This window comes from Sabethes cyaneus, chromosome 3, assembly GCF_943734655.1.
Source record: "Sabethes cyaneus chromosome 3, idSabCyanKW18_F2, whole genome shotgun sequence".
Classification (NCBI taxonomy): Eukaryota; Metazoa; Arthropoda; class Insecta; order Diptera; family Culicidae; genus Sabethes; species Sabethes cyaneus.
Genome location: NC_071355.1, coordinates 249354516 through 249374105, shown reverse-complemented (window position 1 = coordinate 249374105; position 19590 = coordinate 249354516). Strand labels below are relative to the sequence as shown.

Here is a 19590-nt window from a genome sequence, read left to right as displayed (position 1 = left end):
AAATTGTTGTTTTCTTCAACATTAGTTACTAAACAAAATACTTATGGGTTGTACTGGTAAGAAGAAGGTCATAGATCTTTCATTCTTCATTATAGATGAATTTGCAGCATTATGGATGGAGAATACATGTTTTGAAATTACCATTTTCCATGTATAATTAACTATGAAACATTCAAATGATATTGTTTTCATACAATGTAAAGAATACAAATACTTAAACAAAAACTAGATCTCAATTTTTTTTTCTTAACTATGGAAGATCCCACTCAAAAACTCTGTGACAGTGACAGTCAATTCATGCGTAGTAAGTATGCCACTGCGGAGCACACCTATACAGATGGCCACCACGTCCGCCAAAACAATTTGTAACGGCTCTATTCTTGGACAAAATTTGCCCAACCATGCATCGGATTCCATCCATTTGTACTCGCACTAAAAATACCGGCCATCCGAAAGCAGTTTCGGACGATATGTTTTGCTGCAGACGGGGTAGTATTTCTGGCCCCTTTATTTTCGGCCCGAAAATTATGCGAGTCAGGCTGTTACTAACGGTTGTTGAATCGAGTAAAATATTTCGGAAAAATCCTCGCTTTCAAAGGCACATAAATCGTAATAAACATCGAGGAGGAAAAAAAACATCAGTCAGCCTCGAGCATCGAGTTGTGTTGTGAATCAACGCTTTTTAGTCGGGCCCGTGCTGATGCGTTGGATATTTCCCGTCAATTTTTCGGCGCCCGTTTATCTTCTTATCAAAGCGACGACGACGGCGGCGGCGGGTGGTTATTCACTGGTGCTGTTGTCACACGCGCAAAATTTTCTTTTATTTTTACACACTCAAGGACCGAACATGGCAACATGTGTCAACGGGGTGAACTTGGCTTCCCGAATCACTTCTGAAGTTCTTCTGAATGATTACCGAGCCTTCACTTGTGATTATTTTCTACCACAACAATTGCACTGGGTTTGGGCACAAAACTTGATTTCTATTCTGCTACCAACCGAAAAAATTTTAATTCTTCAACCTAGATGATGATCCAGGATTGTGTTACGTTTGTTATTGAGCACCTCTCTTTCGAGGACTGTACTGTCTGATTCACTTCTTCAAGTTTAGGGTGGGGGTGGTTCCACACCTCGTAAGGCACATGCGTACCGACCGAACGGTGCCAGTAGACTGAACTTGAACCGGTCAGGAAAATTGTTTTTTAAAAATCATCACAAAAATACGCGACAAATCTGGCACTTGACTCGAGCGCGCACACACAAGCACACCGACTGATACGGGGACAACAGAACCACGCGCGCTCCTGCCGAAGAGTACAAGATCGCACTGCTGATTGTCCGGAGCCGCGCGGCTTGTCGAAATGAGTGACCGCGGCAACGGGGAAAAATGTTTTATTATAATATAGAGCAAGCTCATTGTGGATTGAGCGCTACCAGTTAGTAGCGAAGCATTAGAGTAGACGACGTAGATTCGCTTTGGTCACTAATAATAAACGACCGGCCGTTGATGGAGGCGACTGGCGAGGCGAGCAGTTTAGTGCAACTGTAATCCATCAATAGTAGATATGACCAACCGCACCGCCACGCTGCCGGTCGGCCGCACCGGTGTGCTTGACTGGGCCGGTTGGTCGGCAGCTGTTGCATATGGGCGATTTTGAGTGACCCGCACTGTGTGGGCTGAGCCGTGTGACGTGTAACGTTAGTGAGTACTGCTGTTGTCGCCACTACACGGGGCACCGGGGCACTATCGGCATCAATCCAGCCCGGTCGGTAGAGAGCGTGTGTTTGCTCCTCTAATGGCATCCAAGGTGTGTGTGCTATCACTACGCTGCCGCTAGAGGTGCCGTGCCACACGGTACGTAGGATAGTGTAGAACTGATTGATATATCGACTCAACTATGATTGTTTTCATTTGTAGCGAAATTGATGCTTGCAGCATAAATTGCTTCGCCTGCAGTGGCCTAGGTTGAAATAGCGGATTGTAATGTCATGTTCCACATTAGGATGAATGAATGGAAGGCCGCGTCGCTAATTCAGTTGCAAATTATGACAATAAAAGACAGAATAGCGATCTGATCCGGTACTTACAGTAATTTTTAGCATTGATGAGAAGAACTAAACCACTTGTTACTTCCGATAGGTTTGAATCACTCCATTTGCAGACAAGGTCAAATCTATATTTTTTTTTCTTGCTGGATTATCTGAACGAGTAGCCAAAGAGGAAATAGAAACGAGTCAGTGCGGTGATGGTCGATACGATTTATCTATCGATAACGTCAGCTGTGATGCAGCAGGGTGAGGTAAGCCTTTATCATCTGATATCGGTTGAGCATTGACCTTTGTATGCGGAGCGTCGAAATTCGAAATTTATCGGCGCACTCGTTAAAGTTTTACCGTTTGTATGTACTAGTCCGAACAGTTTATGAATAATAGATTTATTACTAATCAGTCATCCGAATAGTTCCGATGTTATCGGCGCAGATTAAAATGTTGCAATGTTTCACATAACGTTCAGCAGTTGATTTCGATAAACCACACTCGTGAGTGAGGACCCTCCGCACATTCTCTCATCGCCCAATCCAACCTTACCTCACACAACAGTAGAGTGTTTTTTTGCTGTGTAGAAAAAAAATTGTGCAGTAAAATTGAAGAAGCACAAATATTTCAAATACCAAATCCCTTTGAAAATTTCCCCAGGTCATAAACCGAAAAGCGACCGACATTCGAGAAGTTTTACGCTAAAACCCAACAGGTTAGATTAGTGTAAATGCACATGCACCGAATGCCTCTGTCGGATCGGAACCACCACGATGCGATGGGTAGGTAGGTACTTGACGATAAGTACCGCATAAAGTGCTATTTCTCGCACATACTTCGAACCAACCAATGCAATGAGTTACTATTATGATGAAGCAGTGTTGAAACAGGATTATACTGTTTTTTCATATTTTGTTTGTTGAATGTGTTGAACTTTTGAACTGTGATCGTGCTGATAAAGAGTGACAGATGATACCAAATTAAATTAATATAACGCATTATGTTTGGTTTGATGCGCCGGAAAAAGGGGGGATACCACTGGAAAGCCGCGTTATTTATAGTATCATTGATGCTCTTGGCATAATTTCTAGTGATGTGGCATTGCACGCATTACGTTTCATGCAATGCTGATTCTGTGATTCCGGAAACGGTTCAATCTTTGTGGGCATATGTACATATTAGTTGCTTCCCGCTTGATATGTGTGGAGCTTGGACGGGTTTTACAAATGTGAATGCACTTGGGAAGTGTCACTAGCATGATTCTTTCTGTGTATATTACAAAAATACCTCGCTTCAAAGCAACTTCGATATAACGTTACTAAGTTATTGGTGAGTTTTATAGGTAAGAGGAACTCATATTATATGTGTAAATGGATTAAAATAAAAGCACAACAGCGGGTGTAAAGAACATCAAAAATTGAAGGACCTAATTTAAAAATAACGTTTAGTTTTTCCCTGCTTCTTCGTGGTAAGACTGGTATTTCTGGTCCAGAAGAAAATTACCAATTTTAATTCTATTTGAAGTCACCATTTGGGGCCCCTTAGAAGTAAAGAATTTCTAGACCAGCGTTCAGGTAAAGATAATCGAAATGATTTGTTTTGGATTGAAAAAATGATTTTGGTTCGAACACTAGATGCAGAAATGTTGCCTCTTATGGTAGTGGGGAAAAAATATTATCCAAGAATGCTTCACTGTATCAGTCACGAGTATTCCTAAGAAGATAATGAACCAACTTTTTCCGACTAATCAATTATTTTCGAATTTAACTTGAACGCGATTTGATATACATTTTGTGTCAGATGTGTTTGAATATTTGGCTAATTAATTCTACTATTATGTAGCATTTTTCCCAAAATTTCTCTCTTTCATTGTGTTAAAATTTCTTACTCAGGAAATTCTGTTTTCTCAGGTTCCTCTTTCCCTCAAAGGCAATTTTGTCGGGATGTTTCTCTATATGATTTTTCCTTCTGTCTCTCCCTTTCCTAGAATTCTTATTCCTTTGTAAGAAATTCCCATTTCTCTTATAATTATCATACTCTTAGAAAATTATCCGTATTCTCAATTTTGTTTCTCTTTCTCTTAAAACATCTATCCAAATATTACTCTTCTGGTCTTGTAGTTTTGAGCCAGAGCTGTCCTGCTTTGTATGCACCGATTTTACATCTTTACCTGTACCACATTAGCCAAACAAAATTCGAAAAAGTTATGAATGGGCCATTAAAAAGCCAATTATTATCTAGAAAATTGCTGAATAAATTATTGCTTTATCTTCAGTATTTACGGTGCACTTCCGGTTCACACATTTGGGTACACAAAGAGGGCTTTTTGTGTACAACTTGGTGTAATCCGGGAGTAAAAAAATAGAGCAATACTCAATTCAGCAATTTCGTAGAATAAAATAAGCTCCATAAGTTTCTCATGATAACTATTTATAATTGAGTTTTTCTCTCTCAGAATTCTTACTGTCTTTCTCATGATTTTTCGATTGGAATACTTTCATAATTATTATAAAAATTTTAACTTTTTATTCTTGTGATATAGAGCAATATGTCCTACCACAAACGCAGGAACATTGCTGAAGAAACAAAAATTGTATCGCGTCCCCTTACACACAATTTCGGGCAGCTTCGTACAAACCAGACAACCATTAGGTGAAAGTACTATATTTTATCTATAGAAGAAAATATTTCCATATGCATCTTCGTGAAAAACAGAGTTCAGTGAAAATGTGCATTTTAGCATACTGAATAACTGTAGAACACTCGAAAGCAGTAAAAAAATCGTGTGCAAAGTTATTGAGCATAATTGATTTTTAGGCGCACCTTTTTAACATATCATTATATTTCGCAACCGGTAAGAGATAGATAGTTAATGTATTCAGCAAAGTTGTTTATTTTAGTATGTTATACAACTTTTCGAAGAAATTTTTTTTTGAATATTGATGGTATGATGTTATTATTTTTTCTTGACCCCTCCCCCTCCAACAATTTTTTGAGACCAGCACATAAACTTTTTTTCAAATTTGTATAAGCCTTATTTAAGGTGATACGGTACTGAATCCCAACATGGCTGGAAAAATGGCGTCCTTGTGGGAATATAAGATATAGGGTGCCCGGCCATGTAGGATTCAGTATCGTTTCACCTTAAAAAACAAAAGTTTGTATCACCCTAATAGGTGAATTCATGGTCACTCTAATAGTGCAGAAAGATGCACTATATTTTTTGATAAACTTCTCCGAAGACATCATCCTTGAAAAATTACGCATTTTTTACCCAATTGCTAATGTCCGCGTTTTTTCAAAATTTGACCACTGTGCCTAGTGACTAATTATAGCAAAACTCTCTTATTGTAAACAAAATCTTTTGAATACATGAAATCTGTAGAGCAAATAGTTTTCGAGTATTCGATTTTTGTCTTAAATTTTTTCGTTTTCGACCATGTGCGTTTGGCTTGACTTTGAACGTTGAAAGAGCGTCCTATTTCCTATTCTTTTGAATTTTCCTGTCGCAGGTTTGCTATTTTGTTATTCTAAATTTTATTATTCGATCTTATTTCCTTTATTTTTTCTCTTCGTTAGGCTCTCTATCTCTCATTGTTGCTATCTATTTCGATCTTTTTCTTTCTGTCTTTCTCTCTATCTCGTTATGTCTGTCTCTGTTTCCTTATCTGTCTCTCTCTCTCGATCTCTTGGAATTATTTTCCATTATTTTCTTAAAAAGTTTCTCTTACGTAGAGCTTTCTTAGTTTTTTCTCTTTCTTAGCAATTTTCACTTTCTTTTGTTTACATAGGCTTTTTGAATTATTCATTTTTATCAACATTTTTCTTTCATTTTTTATTTAATAATGTAAAAATTTGCTATTTTATCTATAAAACCTACAGGAAGAAATATTTCCTTTTAATTCAAGTTTTAATGGTAGAATAGTCAACAAATAGAAGGTATTTTAACAAAAGAAGTGATATGTTTCACACTATCGATACAAAACATTCCTCGCTCGGGATTGCTGTTTTATTATATTCTGCTAGATGTTCGGTCTTATTCCTAATATTTTTCTCTTTCCGTTACCCTCTCTATCTCTCACTGGCCCTGTCTATTTCGAACTTTTTCTCTTTCTTTAGTTAGAACGTTAAGTCTCTTTCTGCCTTGCTCTTTATCTCTTTATGTCTCTCTCTATCTCTCTGTTTTATCCCTGTCTCTCCTTCTTTATCTGTGTGTCTCTCTGTATCTCTCTACATCGTTCTCTCTCTCTTTCTTTTTTTCTTGGAATAATTTTTCATTTCTTTCTTCTCAGTTTTCTCTTTTGTGGATTTTTTCTGTTTCTTAGAACCTTTTTTATTTCTCATAGTTTTTTTTTTCTTCTTCTCATAAAAAATTATGAGGAAATACCCATCAACATTTTCCAGTTTCTTTTAATATTGTAATTTATCTTTCGAATAATTTCACCCTCAGTCAAAGTTTTTTTTTTCTTTGGCAGAATATATAAAATCGGAAAGGCTTGTTTATTTTAATTCAAGTGTTATGTTTTCGCTCGATAATAGTGGAATAGTTAACATACTTTTTCAACAAAAGATGTGAAATTTTTCACATAATCAGAACAAATTGACAAAAAAATTAAGATAAATGACTTCTTCGGAAAATTCAAGTTATATTTCGACTTTCTTTACATTTGTGCCACTGTCGATTGACCCAATTGTATAGTATTGCGCGTGCTGCAATAATTGTAAACAATTTTTTAAGCGAATCTGTGGAGAATCTCTGAATCAACGAGGAAAAGAGAAGACTATCCCATTTAATTCAACTACGAAAGGAAAATGAAAATGAAAATGACAAGGAAAACACGAACAATTTATAAGTTGACATGGAAAAAGTAAAGAAAAAGGTAAAGGAAAAGGAAAAGGAAAAAGAAAAAAGGAAAAGGAAAAATGGAAAAGAATAAAGGAAAAAATAAGAAACAGAAACAGAAACAGAAACAGAAACAGAAACAGAAACAGAAACAGAAACAGAAACAGAAACAGAAACAGAAACAGAAACAGAAACAGAAACAGAAACAGAAACAGAAACAGAAACAGAAACAGAAACAGAAACAGAAACAGAAACAGAAACAGAAACAGAAACAGAAACAGAAACAGAAACAGAAACAGAAACAGAAACAGAAACAGAAACAGAAACAGAAACAGAAACAGAAACAGAAACAGAAACAGAAACAGAAACAGAAACAGAAACAGAAACAGAAACAGAAACAGAAACAGAAACAGAAACAGAAACAGAAACAGAAACAGAAACAGAAACAGAAACAGAAACAGAAACAGAAACAGAAACAGAAACAGAAACAGAAACAGAAAAAGGAAAAATAAGCAAATTAATCGTTCATGGTACGCATGATTCCGAATTCCTTCTTCAATTTATAATTTTTGTGGCAACTTTAACATGACAATAACAATAATGTGCAATATAATGAAAATACAGTTGCAAAGATATTAAATTAAAAGAAATTTTTAACAAAATTATCCAAAAATTGAAACGAAGTTGAAAAGGAAAAAATTACTCAGAGAAACCAGAAAACTGGGAAGTAATAATACAGTCAAATTTCCTTAATTGAACTAAGCTTGTCGCCGATTTTGACAAAGACTGTCATTATTTGGGCTGAGTTGTTAAAGCCAACAACTCAAGTGTTGTTCGTGTCATCTCTTGGTTTTATCAGGGCAGTCCGACTAATAATTTTTTTTTCAGAATCGGCGATAAGCTTAGTGCAATTAACGAATTTTGAAAAACCAATCACTGACCGTCAATCTAGATCGGTTTTAAATCCTCGGAACGTACCAACTCGACAAGATTACTTTTCACCCATCGATCAAAGCATGATAATTTATAATTGAAAAAATTTTCCTTGAAAGATCGCCAAATTTTCAAGGTTAAACTATGGCAAACCCCTAATTGCATAAGATGAAAAAAAAGTTTAAGTACCCTAAGCATTGCTGGTAGTGCCACCACACACAGCGGCAGCAGTAGTTATTGGCGGCACCCACGCAACCATTTGATTGAATTCGAAAGAACCGTTTATAGGCACGGCATACAATTTTTCCGCTGCTCGTTACCAGCTCAACAAGTGTGTGCATTTCGCTAACTGGTATTGCATGTTAATCGCCCCAGCTGCAGAGTAAAATTGAATTAAATGCAGTCCTGCTATTGTGTGCGGATCTGGTTTATCCAGTTCGACAGTTTAAAGTTATTTTCCGATGAATAGACTACTGCCTTTTGTGTCGCTTTAAGCTTTACTGTCGAATGCTTTTACAGCGGTAGGTGGTGCGGAGTCCGCAACGCGATTTCTTAGATTTTTTCCCAAACAATTTAGCTGATTTTTATTTGTTGACAAGGGTCACAATAACACATCAGAAATCAATTTTACTTAGACTGCACGATCCAAGTTTAAATTATAATCTCACCTCTTCCTCCAGATTCCATTGGAGTAGACGTACGTCACGGAGGATTCCATTATCTCCACCCACCCACAATCTTGATTACTTATACTGCAATGTAGTAAATCAAAAATTCGGTTTTTTTTGTATAAAATCAACCACCTTCTGCTAGATACGTTTAACTGAAACTGGATACTAACGTGACTGTAAACAGGTCGAAATTTCATTTCAGTATCTTTAGCGCAAAAAATTTAATCCCACTCAGCCACTGGCCACTTGATTAAAGGATTACGATAAGTTAATACCCGTCCGGAGTTTTTTTCCCCCACAAAATTGTGGCTTGCATATTTTGTTTGTCAGCGCACGAATTTCAGGCTCACGAGATTTAATTCGCATCGTCCGATGTTCTAAGCCTGCCGGTCGAGCAGCCAGCTCCGCAGGTTTAAAAAGTTATTTCAGTGCGCAAATTTACCAGAAGCACGTGAGTGAACTTCGACGCGTCGAAACGCGGCAGGCCAAACCGGACCGGACTGACCGTTTTATCAGCGTTGCCCTTAAGCTCCGGGAGTTAATCCTGTCCGGTTAGTTTGTGTAAAAAATGATAGAAACTTAGTGGGTGGATAGGAAAAGTTGGTAGACGTGCCAAAAACTTGTGAAATCGATAAGTTATTATCAGTGCCGATGGTTTTGGGTAGGTTAAAAACTAGATTAGATAGATTAATATGGAATACAGTTTGTTATTAGCAGGGTTCAAATCCTAAACATATTTTTTGCTTAACATTGTTATTAAAGAAAGCTTACTACACGCAGCTGATTTGCGAGCTCTGCAATGAAAAATGGCAAACTCGTTCGGTAACTGGCAGATTAAAGCGTTTGCCGAAATTTGTCAAAACATTCTGCGTAGATTTCGTCAAAGAAACTGGGCTTGGCCACTCCCGTCAACAGAACTAAAATTATCGTTAAACGTTAAACGTTATGGATGATCTTAGATTTGCTTAGCAAGTGAAAGCTATGGGCTTAAACGTCTTCCTTAGGCTTGATCCTTTTTTATCGACAGTCTTCACAACCAGATAATTACTAGGCTAGTGCAATGGTCTTACAGAATGTATCTAGCAAGCACCGTCAAGTCGAGATTCCAACATACGACGACTGTTAGACCAGAATCCTACCTCAAAGCTAATACCTACTTGTTGGAATCTCCAATCTTCTTGGCCACGATAGAATAACTATCGCAATTTTAATAAAAATAAAAACAAACCTACGGTTTTCAGAAACTGATACGAATTTATTGGAAATTTTGCCGAAAGGACGGGATTTTTGGTGAATTTGTTTGCAAAACAAGACATTTATTGTCCACATGAAATGCTATTCTCTAATATTTCGCTCTTTCGTCTTCACGTCTTGTCCTTTTTTAAAGGTTCTATCCTTATCTATAATTTCAACATTTTCTTCGTTATGAAAATTTACAATGTGTGACTTAAATAATGCTTCAATACAAAAACACAAGATAGCTTTATCAGTAGTACAGTTTTTAGAAGTTTTAGAAGTGATTTCTAGCACAGATGTAAAGCAAATAATTCGAAAATGCTCTTTTTTTTCAACCACACTTACCTGATCTTAATACAGTTAATTGCAAACTTATTGATCAACAACGTCTTCTAAGCTTTTCCCGATTATGAATATTTTTTCCTGTTTTACACTTATTGTCCTTTTGGGTCAAAAAGGTAAGCCATTTCTCACTAAAAATCTAATTTTTCATGTACAATGTGCTTTTATTAGTTTCCTCCTTAAATCAATTTGTGATTTTTGGAAGCATAGCATTCACAGGTTCTTTTTTTATATAATTGAATTGTGTTTCCAAAATTGTAGTAAATCTCCAGTTAAGAACTTGAAACAACCGCTTCAATCGTAACCATTACAACTTGTAAGCTTTATGATTCCATACTGAACACTGATGGAGGTTCCAAGCCACGAGCTTGTCGAGTAAAATTCAAAACTTTATCATTTGATAGAATTACATAATTGTAGAATATAGAGCAGCTGTGTGGATTATCAGGAAAGCGACGATGTCGCTTCCGGGAATGTTGTTATTGTTATGATTGATAGCTCTTCGTACCGTCATGCGGGGTAACTTGCAACATTAATTGACTTTTTCTGAAAATTTCACTTTTCAGTTTATGAAATGAAATCTTTTATTTATTATAGCCGCAGTTCATTTTAATGCACATAATGGTTAATACCTTGATCATTGCCTGAGGCATGATCATTTAACTGTCAAATGACAGCCCTAGACGATTTGGCTTCATTTTTGTCATTTTGTCGTTTACGGGATTCGATTTGAGTGTTTGAGAAATTTATTTATATAGGTTTTTATTTACTTGTTTGCCTACTATTTGTTTATTTACTTGTGTAATTTGTTCGATCCAATCTTTGTGAAAGTTTATCGTAATGAATACATGTAAACCTTCAGAATGTTAGGTACACGTAAAGAGAAAAACAATTTGATTATCATATGAGAGCCGGAAACTGAAATTAAATTTTAAATTCTAGCGCCACGCAAGCAAACTGGCCAAGGTTGTTAAAAAAGCGAGTTCATTTTGGTGCATACAATGATCGATACTTATAGAGCATTGCACGGGAGCTCCTAACCACACTTTTTTAACAGCACCTGGTGGTTTGTTTACATATTGTTAAAGTTTTTTTTAATGAGTTTTCTATCTTTGCCTGGCAGATAATGATAAAAATGTTTAGTTTTTATTTAAGAGAAAGTGCTTTATGTGTATTCTAAAGCAATTGATGCAGTAATGCTTCACGAAATTTCAAATCGAATCCGCTGGATGTGACAAAAAACATGTAAACAAAACACCGAGTGGTGTCATTTGTCGGCAAAATGACGCCATCACAAAATGATCTATAGACAGATTATAGCAAAATACATTTTCCATGTTACTGTGATGTACGTGTGCTCGTTGCATCTGTCAAAAACACGAGTTTTCATCAAACTTGGGATCGATTGGTATAACCGCACGAAGTGTTTGGCCACGTTTTTCTTCGGTTAACGACAATTATGGCAGTCAGTATAGCACCGAATATCACCCTTCCCTTCTTCGGTGTACCAACATGCTCCCATAGACTAGGAAAACTATCATAAAAAAAATTAGTTCAACTAACCTGCTAGCCGTAATAAGATTTTGCCACTCGAAGTACTAAACATTCTACAGGTTCGATTACTTTTTGGGGCATAAATTACACTAAATACTGTGATTTTTGCCCAATTGAAATTCGTCACTATATTTTCACTTCTTCGCCGTCGATTTTTCATTAATTTTGTTTCGGCCGTACCATTCGTCACATAGGGTGATTTATGTATTTCGGACAAGCGTTACGCCTCCTCTATTTTGGACATTTTTTATTTGATTTTGCAGCAAAAGTCTAAAATAGAGTACGCGTAACGCCTGTCCAAAATATATAAATCACCCTAACTCGCGAAATTTAACTTGAGGCACAGAAAACTTTAGTTTACCACCCGAACAGCTATTTAGTAAGATATTATAATGATCTTGCCCGAACTATTCATTTGAATTGATTGGAAAAACACTTTGTTTCGATTGCAATTCCGAATTCACGACCGACGTTGTTATACGTTACCAAGGAAACGGGCGTTGGGTAATTAACGTATTTTGGACAGGCGTTACGCGAATTCTATTTTGGACATTTACGGCATCAAATGAAGATAGAATTAACAAAAGGGCGAATGTCGCAAGCGTAAACAAACCGAGGTATGGTTGATTTTCCTATGCTGGTCCAGCAAAAAATAACTCTCACCCGTTTTGTTTACATTTGCGACATTCGCCCTTTTGTTAATTCTATCTAGAAATGGAAATGTCGAAAATAGAGTGCGCGTAACGCCTGTCCAAAATACTCTATACAGTAATGTTTCAATTTTGTCAGCTCCATGTTGAATTTTGGACTGACAAAATCGGGAATTTTTTGTTGAAAATTCAAGACTCAAGACCTTGCAATATCGAAGACTTCTACTAAAAATTAAATTTTAATCTTCAATTGATCAACCGGAAGCTCAACGCAATCTAATTAACCGGGCACAGCACACTGGCCCAGAACCTTTATTGGTGCACATCGCATTAGAGTTTTGAGCGGGAAAACTTGGTTTTAGGTTTATGAAACCTTTGGAAGAGTTTCTTAAAATTAAAAGTACTATCGTCTAGTGGAATTCAAATTTTGATTAATCCCCTCAAAAGTGCACTAAAAAAATATTTTTCTTCAGTTTCAATATTCAGTAATGTTCCGATTTTGTCAGTTCCCGATTTTGTCTACATGATTTATAAAACTTTTCAGCCTGCTTGAAACTATTCTACTAGATAGAATAGAGGTATACTTTATTCAGCAATTTTGTGTATTTTTACTATTTGTACAACTTTGTAAAACAGGAAAACATCATACAACAACTACAAAAACAGCAAAAATAGAAAAGATGTCTTATGAATAGAAAAGATCTTTGCTGAAGGGATAGAAGGTTACTGTTTTCAGCAAAATCTCTTGCAATAATATGCTGTAAAACTTTGCAGAACACATCAAAATTCAACATGGGGCTGACAAAATCGGAACATTACTGTACTGGAAATGACTGTTAGAATAACTGTTTTTAGGAATAAGAAGGACTGTTAGAAGTCGAAAATCGATATTTTATGCCATTTTGAAATCCAAGGTGGCAAAAATGGCGTATGGTTATAAGATTTTGCAAGGTGACGTCACGAATGAACCGGAATGAACGCAAGTCACCCATTTGACATCCACTCGTGGTTTGTTTACTATTTGTTAGGCGAACGCGATATGCATAAATTGGAGTTAAACGTTTTAAAAGAATATTAACCAGCAGTGTCGCCCTCCAAACTACTCGAAATGGCAGTTTTTGTGCTTTTCTGACTTGCCGTTAAGGCCTTAAGCAATATTCAGTTTCAACTTGTTAACCCATGTCCCAAGTCCATGTAAACAAACCACTGATAGACGTCAAAGAAGTGAGGTTATGCTCGCCCGTGCAAAACCTTATTAAAGATGTTTTGGCTATTTTGCGTAAAAACCTTTACAATATGGACAATAGGTTTACATGCAGAAAAGCCAAAGCATCTTAAATTGTCATCCGCCATCTTGGATTTTCAGATGGTGCCAAACATCAATGTTCGACTTCTAACAGTCTCTCGTAGACGAAAATCACTATTTTTGTTGTGCGACAATCTATTTTGGTTTATCGTCATATATTCGAATATCATTAGTCATTACACTAGCCCCGTAATTGTCCTGTACCCTAACATCCGGATACGAAGTCGGTTAAGAAGAATATAGTCTAAGAAAGACGTTTAAAACTGATCGTCGACCGCTCTGGATGCGACGTGATTTTGATTTTAGACGGTGATTTTTCGTCACTGACAAAAAACGCACGAGACTGATTGTTTTGCAGGGTGACTTTTGGCCTTCGTTTAGCGGCAGAGGGGCGAAACAGTTCCTAGCCCTGGTCAAGGGCAAAGGCGGGCATTCGATTATGGAGAAAAGATCCAATAAAGCAAAGAAGTGGAAATCTTATTATTATGTTGCAGTTTATTCTCAAAAAGTTAGAAGAAAATCTGACTTAGGATGAATTTTTCACCGCCATTTTTGAATCGGGATCATTCTTTAAAATAAGGTCAAACAACTGGATCAATATCAATTATTTAGTTACTCCTTAAGTTCGTTCATGGAAAATAGCCACAGGACTTCATGAAAAAGACACATTCCAGCGTTACGGAACATTACAGACATCTACTATCCAAAACAAGCTTTTACTTTGGTTTTGTGATAACATAAGAATTGATGACACTTGTAAGAAAGATCTATGTTATGTCCTATGATAATAGTTTGCGAATCAGTCCCTATTTCACCAAATACTGGCATACAAGTGAAAAATTAGACTACCTTTAATCACATGTTGTTCCAGTTATTTGATAAAAATTTGGTGAACCTGGAGCCCATTTATACACAGCAACAATGATTGCTAGTTGTGTTTCGTAACACTGAAATGTGTCAAAAGCGCAAATAAATGTTTTATTCTATAACAATACGGAATCTTTCATGATTTTTATTCTCAAATGAATTTGAAATAAATTATAACACAACAGTTTCTATAATTATATAGATTAGCATGAAATGAGTACCGTCATAGAAAATAGTTATAGTATATTAAAAAGTAATGGTCCTAATCGATTTCTTTGTGCAACACCATACTTGTTGTAGAAATTACCGAGGATTTTAGGTTATGAGCATATCATAGCATGTTTTTTTCATTACGTTCGATGTTTTTGTTTTATTTAAGGTTCAATGAATTTTGTTTCAATATTTATGTATTCTGCGTCCAAGCAATTCAAGATTAGAGCTTTGGTTTCAACTTACCATACATGCAAGAAACTAGTTTCATTAACGGCCTCAACATTTCCAGCTGTGAATGAAACAAGTACTGGGGTTTGCCGCTTCCCGGCGCCTTACTTTTTTAATTAAATGATCTTGAAACTTGTTCTGTGTTTTATTCTGTTCAGTAAGAAAACCAGTCGGAATAGTTGTTACGGCTATAGGATGAAAATAACAGTTCAAACTATGCTCGAGTTGGTGACCTCGAAATGTATTGATCAAGAATAATGTTGACCGGTTGAAACAGTTTGGTAGTACCTATATGAGCCATCCGCATATGTAGCATTCTCGAGAACTTGTTTGATTGCATAGTTCCTTAAAAGGTTCTTCCTAGGAAGATGTCCTTCGTCAATACCGTAAATATTATTATGTATTACCATTTTTTGACATAACAGTAATACTGTTATTGATTAAGATTTTGTAGATTATTTTACCAGTGGAAGTGCGTTAAATTTCCCAACCGCTTATGTTAAGTAATTATTTTAGCAGAAAACACACATATCTACGTCATGTGGTATCAATTACCAAAATAACATTTATGAGAAAATTAATATAGATGAACCTGTTCTAAAAATACCTCCATGCTTGTCATTCCCGTCATCGTCACACATTGCTCGCTTGTGTAACGTGACTGTTAACGACACGCTGCGGCGGCGGTTCGAAATGAGTCAAACGTAGGTAAATACAAACATGCAATGCTTTGCTGATGGCGATTATGCTCATGCTCTTCCAGCGGGGAACGATTTGTGTTTCTCAAACCGCCACGACCGAGACCGACCCGACGCAAGGTGCAGCCAGCCAGTGTTACATATTTGACAGTTCACGTCGTAAATTCAACCGAACAGTTTGCGCGTTATCACGCGAAATTTTTCACGATCACAGCCGGTTGCCTACAGTTAGGCACTTATCCAAACGGCAAGCTGTAGCATGTAAGCTACAGACGACGATGAATCATCGCAAATTGATCGTTTGCCGCTGTGCTATTGGTGACGGTGTGAGTCATTGTGACTGTTTTAGCGAAAAAAAAAATTATAACCAATTAGCTGAACTGCCGGTAATTAAGTTTCGAACAAAATTGTTATTCGAATTAAATCGATTGCTTTTTCATAAGGTTTCAGTTTTAACATACCGCAAACACAGAATCAAATTGAAACACGCACATTTGCTAACGAATAACAAAAAGCGGTTGAATGAACTCCCATGCTAAAGTAGATACGACAGCAAGCACTTTTCCTAACCTTCCTGGAGCCGGCCGGCATGGAATGCGACATTCACAGCACAGGCTGGAGGTGCCACTTTTCCTTCGGTGCAACTTATACTGACGAAGGATGGAGGAGTTTATGCTTATTTATTCTACTTTATGGGACGTGAATGAAGGTAAATTAGTATATGGGATAAGGTGCCACCACGTAGGTATGCGAGCAGAAAATTCAATTTCAAAACTGTAGGAAGCACTTTCAACAAAGGTTCAAAATTATTTTCACTAGTGTTAAGACACGAAAAATTCAACGGACTAAAATAGTGTGTAGTACTCTCGACTAACAAAAATATAAGTTTCCATCTAGTTCAACGTAATAAAATATGTATGAGTTTAGCTTTTATTTTCTCGTCTTCTGTTTTTTACCGCCGCCCGCCGCTGCCACCGCCGGGAGCATATTCATTGCAGTGCCCTGACGTTGACAGAAACTATTTTGGAAGAAACAATTCGTTTGCAAGGTCAATGTTAATGATGGCTCAAGGATGACTATATTTTCATCCATCTGCTCGCTGTTAGTTGGTGCTAGTATTTGGGGGAATTTTTCACTCAATTGTAGAATGGGCCGAAGATGAAAATAACTTTGAATGAATTCGAATGAAATGCAAGTGAAAAGCTAGTGTTCGTGTTTTTCATGAGCATTTTTATTACACAAAAACTGAAACTTGTTTACCTTTGGGTGGCAGGAAGGAATTTATTAAGTACCTACACTGTAATAAATTTGCAAAAATAAATAGGACTGTACAAACAGATTAACAAAAGCCATGTAGTTGGCATGTCATATTTTGGCAAATTCATCAAAAACTAGGTAACAGATAGGTAAGAAATAATGTCAGCATATGAAGAACCTACGACAAAGCAAGAATTCAACAATTCGTTGATATTCAACAATCACTGAAGAAGATAATTCATTTCGTTGATAATGGACCGAAACCACAGTAACGCCATTGTCGTTGTACAACTATTTGATCAAATTTAAATAGAAACTGCTTGCCAAGTCTGCTCAGAATCGTTGACAGATTGTACTGAAGGGAAATCCATAGTTTTACTATCGGTGTTTTTGTCACCGAATTTCGATTCAAAATTAAGAAAGAAGCAAAATGATGAGCCCCGCTTCATTCCATCTTAACATGTAATAACTATTTATTGCACTTGTTTTGTAGGTATTGTTCTTGATTTGAAAGAAATTAATGCTTTTTTGCCTCAAATCAGTCCATGATATGTTTAGGATTTGACTCGAATTTCGCTCTTGATCTTTCGTCATTCGCCTGTCCTGTTTTTCTTTTTATCCTTTTTCATCGTTTAGTTTTTTCGTCTTTTGTCTATAATGTTTCCCCTTTTTTTGTTATGAGTACTCGGTTATTTTCTTGTTTTTTATTGTCTTTTTAATGTCTATTACCCGTTTTTTGTTTATTTTGCCTTTACCTGAATTTGCCTTTCTGGCATATTTACACCGTCTTTTCGTCTCTTTTCAGCAATTTTATCGTTTCAGCATTTTTATTGTCTTTTGTGGCGATTTTAGTTGACATTAATGGACCTTTTTGTCGTCATTTGTAGTCTATTTTGATATTACTTGTCGCGGTTTTTTGCATCTATTTACAATCGTTTCGTTGTTCTTTATTTTGACATTGTAATCGTTTCTTTGGCTCTTACTTTAATCGTATTTTCATTGTCTTTTCGCCAACTCGTCAACACTTTTCCGTAATCTTTTCGCTGTTTTCGCTACCATCTCGTCGCCGTCTTTTTTCGTCTATTCGCTGTGTTCATCTTGGTCATCTTGTTATCTTTTCGACATCTTTTGGCCGTCTTTTATTTTTTCTTCATACTCGTCGTCTATTTAGACTTCTCTTTGTCGTATTTTTGAGCACTGTTTTTGGCATTTTTTGTAGCTTTTTTCCCGTTTTTAATATCTGTTATTGCTTATTGTCTCGTTTTGCCATTGTCGTCCATAATATTTGTTGTCAAAACATAAAAAATGTTGCCTTTTTTCTGTCTTTTCGTCGTTTTTCTGTTGTATACATGTTATCTTTTTTAACATGTTATGTCGCCTTTTTGACGCAATTTAAACGTCGCTTTGTTGTTTTTGACGTGTATGTTTTCTTTTGTATGTCGCTGTTTGAATGTCATTTCCGTCGTTTTTCGTCAATTTTTAGTTGTATTTTCGCAATATTTTTTTAGCATTTTTTCGTTATCTTTTCTTCGTCTTCACTGCGTCTTTTCGTGGTTTTTCAAGTTTTTAGTCATCTTTTCATAGCTTTTTTGTAAAGTTTTCTGTAGGCATTTTGATGATAAAATTTTCACGATAAAATTTTTTGTCGTTCCTGAGTTATGACCGAAAGGTTCGGTATTCCTGAATATTTTCCTAATGCAATAATTCAAATCTCATGAACCGAACAGTATAGAGCAAACAGTTTCTTATTAAAATGTAGGTAAATTTTCTTAGCATATTCACCACAGAAGAAACGAGACAGTTAATCTCCTGCTGCTATCCACACAGAACGAAAAAATAAGTCTTACATTCGACGTAAACTGAGATCCGATGTATTTTTCCATTAAATGAAACGTAAATAACCTAAACCGTTTTTAAAGATAGATTTTTACATCAATCCAAATGTAATAAATAAACCTTTTATGTGAAATAACACGTAATTTAATATGATTTGCTAAGTTTCATTTATGTGCGTGTCAGAAGTCGTAAAATATAGATAGAAAAAGATAAAGATAGAATAGAAAAAGAGGAAAACACAACAGTGGGAGGGAGAGAGATGGAGAAGAATAATTAGAAAAGAAACGGAAAACGGATGAAAAAACGTAACAGAATGAGAGTTAAAACGGAACATAAAAAAAGAATCAAATCAAATAATTGGGAGAAAAAAAGCGAGAAAAGTGGCAAAAAAAGAGGAGACTGAGAAAGAGGCGACCCAGCCACAGGCTGAAAACCTCTCTAATATAGAATTAAAAAAAGGAGACTGAACAGAAAAATGAGAGAAAAGACAGAAAAACGACATCGAAAACGAGAAAGGAAATGAACAGAAATGGTGAAAACGGAATAAGAAACGGGGAAAAGAACGGAGAACAGAAAAAGAAGAAAATTGAGAAGAAAAACGAAAACAAAACACTGAAAATGACAAAAAACGAAAAAAAAAGAGGAAAAACGAGGAAATAATCTATATAGAAAAGAAGAGAAACAGGTAACAGTGGACAGAGAAAGGAAAAATAAGTGAAAATTGAGGAAAAACGAGACAAAGACGAGACGAGAAGAAAGACGATACAGGAAAAGAAAAAAAAAGAAAAAGCATGAGAAAACGGGAGAGAAAACGAAGGAAAACGAGTCAACGAAGAGAAAACGAAACAGAAAACACGTGAAATCAAAAGAGAAGAAAAAGAAACCCGATAGAAGAAAAGAGGAAAACGGAAAAACGTGC

At 36.2% G+C, this 19590-nt stretch overlaps 1 protein-coding gene across 3 annotated transcripts in view; it reads right to left on the bottom strand.

The window, feature by feature from the left end:
• LOC128744471 (P protein) overlaps window positions 1-19590 on the bottom strand; it is an 88138-nt gene that overhangs the window by 28958 nt on the left and 39590 nt on the right. Inside the window, exon 1 of one of the 3 annotated variants that reach the window (XM_053841515.1) lies at window positions 1000-1168. The exons of the other annotated variants lie outside the window; for them this stretch is intronic. The gene's annotated coding sequence lies outside the window, so the exon portion shown is untranslated. Of the gene's footprint in view, window positions 1-999; window positions 1169-19590 lie in introns of those variants that run through there. 3 annotated transcript variants of the gene reach the window in all.